Consider the following 3,868-nt stretch of genomic DNA (forward strand, 5'->3'; position numbering starts at 1 on the left):
CAGTGGCGCGAGGGAAAAGAAAAGTCTTCTTCGAGCCGGATTTGAACCCGCGACCTAAGGATCGCCTTATTAACAACGACAGTGCTCTGCTCTACCAACTGAGCTATCAAAGGTGCTAGCCTAAAGAGTTGGACTGAAAACTGACAAGTGCATTTAGGACAGACTCGGATGCTCTCCTATGATTGTAGAACGAGTACATCTGGCAAATGCCTAGCCCTAGCCCCTGAACTTAATCCTATCTCCTTCCTTTCAGACGTGGCTGAAAACGGTGTCCCTGGTGGTCTAGTGGCTAGAATTCGGCGCTCTCTCAGCCGCGGCCTGGGTTCGATTCCCGGTCAGGGAAGCGTGTGCTTTCTTGCACACCAAGTCCACTACAAGACTCTGGAAGCCCCCCACCCACATGCTGTGTAGGTTAAAGGAATGTAAAGCGTCCTCCTTCTGCTACTTCCTTTTTTGCCAAACTTCTAAACGACACGTTGCTGCCTCATTCACCACCTCCACACACCCACACCAGCGTGGCTTTATGCTTTCAAGTCTGCAAGTCTTTTAGGGAGGCAAGATAAAGTTTGAGAAATTTGAATGGAACAGTGTAAATGATCCGTCACTGCCTTCAGCATATTGCACTCTGGCATGCCAGCGCATCTGCAGGCAGGCACCTGGCCATGATATCCGGCAGTGGCGCGAGGGAAAAGAAAAGTCTTCTTCGAGCCGGATTTGAACCCGCGACCTAAGGATTGCCTTATTAACAACTACAGTCCTCCGCTCTACCAACTGAGCTATCAAAGGTGCTAGCCTAAAGAGTTGGACTGAAAACTGACAAGTGCATTTAGGACAGACTCGGATGCTCTCCTATGATTGTAGAACGAGTACATCTGGCAAAAGCCTAGCCCTAGCCCCTGAACTTAATCCTATCTCCTTCCTTTCAGAGGTGGCTGAAAACGGTGTCCCTGGTGGTCTAGTGGCTAGGATTCGGCGCTTTCACCGCCGCGGCCTGGGTTCGATTCCCGCTCAGGGAAGCGTGTGCTTTCTTGCACACCAAGTCCACTACAAGACTCTGGAAGCCCCCCACCCACATGCTGTGTAGGTTAAAGGAATGTAAAGCGTCCTCCTTCTGCTACTTCCTTTTTTGCCAAACTTCTAAACGACACGTTGCTGCCTCATTCACCACCTCCACACACCCACACCAGCGTGGCTTTATGCTTTCAAGTCTGCAAGTCTTTTAGGGAGGCAAGATAATGTTTGAGAAATTTGAATGGAACAGTGTAAATGATCCGTCACTGCCTTCAGCAGATTGCACTCTGGCATGCCAGCGCATCTGCAGGCAGGCACCTGGCCATGATATCCGGCAGTGGCGCGAGGGAAAAGAAAAGTCTTCTTCGAGCCGGATTTGAACCCGCGACCTAAGGATTGCCTTATTAACAACTACAGTCCTCCGCTCTACCAACTGAGCTATCAAAGGCGCTAGCCTAAAGAGTTGGACTGAAAACTGACAAGTGCATTTAGGACAGACTCGGATGCTCTCCTATGATTGTAGAACGAGTACATCTGGCAAAAGCCTAGCCCTAGCCCCTGAACTTAATCCTATCTCCTTCCTTTCAGAGGTGGCTGAAAACGGTGTCCCTGGTGGTCTAGTGGCTAGGATTCGGCGCTCTCACCGCCGCGGCCCGGGTTAGATTCCCGCTCAGGGAAGCGTGTGCTTTCTTGCACACCAAGTCCACTACAAGACTCTGGAAGCCCCCCACCCACATGCTGTGTAGGTTAAAGGAATGTAAAGCGTCCTCCTTCTGCTACTTCCTTTTTTGCCAAACTTCTAAACGACACGTTGCTGCCTCATTCACCACCTCCACACACCCACACCAGCGTGGCTTTATGCTTTCAAGTCTGCAAGTCTTTTAGGGAGGCAAGATAATGTTTGAGAAATTTGAATGGAACAGTGTAAATGATCCGTCACTGCCTTCAGCAGATTGCACTCTGGCATGCCAGCGCATCTGCAGGCAGGCACCTGGCCATGATATCCGGCAGTGGCGCGAGGGAAAAGAAAAGTCTTCTTCGAGCCGGATTTGAACCCGCGACCTAAGGATTGCCTTATTAACAACTACAGTCCTCCGCTCTACCAACTGAGCTATCAAAGGCGCTAGCCTAAAGAGTTGGACTGAAAATTGACAAGTGCATTTAGGACAGACTCGGATGCTCTCCTATGATTGTAGAACGAGTACATCTGGCAAAAGCCTAGCCCTAGCCCCTGAACTTAATCCTATCTCCTTCCTTTCAGACGTGGCTGAAAACGGTGTCCCTGGTGGTCTAGTGGCTAGGATTCGGCGCTCTCACCGCCGCGGCCCGGGTTAGATTCCCGCTCAGGGAAGCGTGTGCTTTCTTGCACACCAAGTCCACTACAAGACTCTGGAAGCCCCCCACCCACATGCTGTGTAGGTTAAAGGAATGTAAAGCGTCCTCCTTCTGCTACTTCCTTTTTTGCCAAACTTCTAAACGACACGTTGCTGCCTCATTCACCACCTCCACACACCCACACCAGCGTGGCTTTATGCTTTCAAGTCTGCAAGTCTTTTAGGGAGGCAAGATAATGTTTGAGAAATTTGAATGGAACAGTGTAAATGATCCGTCACTGCCTTCAGCAGATTGCACTCTGGCATGCCAGCGCATCTGCAGGCAGGCACCTGGCCATGATATCCCGCAGTGGCGCGAGGGAAAAGAAAAGTCTTCTTCGAGCCGGATTTGAACCCGCGACCTAAGGATCGCCTTATTAACAACGACAGTGCTCTGCTCTACCAACTGAGCTATCAAAGGTGCTAGCCTAAAGAGTTGGACTGAAAACTGACAAGTGCATTTAGGACAGACTCGGATGCTCTCCTATGATTGTAGAACGAGTACATCTGGCAAAAGCCTAGCCCTAGCCCCTGAACTTAATCCTATCTCCTTCCTTTCAGACGTGGCTGAAAACAGTGTCCCTGGTGGTCTAGTGGCTAGGATTCGGCGCTCTCACCGCCGCGGCCTGGGTTCGATTCCCGCTCAGGGAAGCGTGTGCTTTCTTGCACACCAAGTCCACTACAAGACTCTGGAAGCCCCCCACCCACATGCTGTGTAGGTTAAAGGAATGTAAAGCGTCCTCCTTCTGCTACTTCCTTTTTTGCCAAACTTCTAAACGACACGTTGCTGCCTCATTCACCACCTCCACACACCCACACCAGCGTGGCTTTATGCTTTCAAGTCTGCAAGTCTTTTAGGGAGGCAAGATAATGTTTGAGAAATTTGAATGGAACAGTGTAAATGATCCGTCACTGCCTTCAGCAGATTGCACTCTGGCATGCCAGCGCAGCTGCAGGCAGGCACCTGGCCATGATATCCGGCAGTGGCGCGAGGGAAAAGAAAAGTCTTCTTCGAGCCGGATTTGAACCCGCGACCTAAGGATTGCCTTATTAACAACTACAGTCCTCCGCTCTACCAACTGAGCTATCAAAGGCGCTAGCCTAAAGAGTTGGACTGAAAACTGACAAGTGCATTTAGGACAGACTCGGATGCTCTCCTATGATTGTAGAACGAGTACATCTGGCAAAAGCCTAGCCCTAGCCCCTGAACTTAATCCTATCTCCTTCCTTTCAGACGTGGCTGAAAACGGTGTCCCTGGTGGTCTAGTGGCTAGGATTCGGCGCTCTCACCGCCGCGGCCCGGGTTCGATTCCCGCTCAGGGAAGCGTGTGCTTTCTTGCACACCAAGTCCACTACAAGACTCTGGAAGCCCCCCACCCAAATGCTGTGTAGGTTAAAGGAATGTAAAGCGTCCTCCTTCTGCTACTTCCTTTTTTGCCAAACTTCTAAACGACACGTTGCTGCCTCATTCACCACCTCCACAC

At 50.7% G+C, this 3,868-nt stretch overlaps 1 non-coding gene across 1 annotated transcript; it reads left to right on the top strand.

The window, feature by feature from the left end:
• The first annotated feature begins 944 nt into the window (after window positions 1–944).
• On the top strand, window positions 945–1,016 carry trnae-uuc (transfer RNA glutamic acid (anticodon UUC)). The gene has a single exon. It is a non-coding gene; the product is annotated as a tRNA-Glu (tRNA).
• The last annotated feature ends 2,852 nt before the right edge of the window (window positions 1,017–3,868 follow it).

This window comes from Hoplias malabaricus, unplaced genomic scaffold (genome assembly GCF_029633855.1).
Source record: "Hoplias malabaricus isolate fHopMal1 unplaced genomic scaffold, fHopMal1.hap1 scaffold_94, whole genome shotgun sequence".
NCBI classification, from domain to species: domain Eukaryota; kingdom Metazoa; phylum Chordata; class Actinopteri; order Characiformes; family Erythrinidae; genus Hoplias; species Hoplias malabaricus.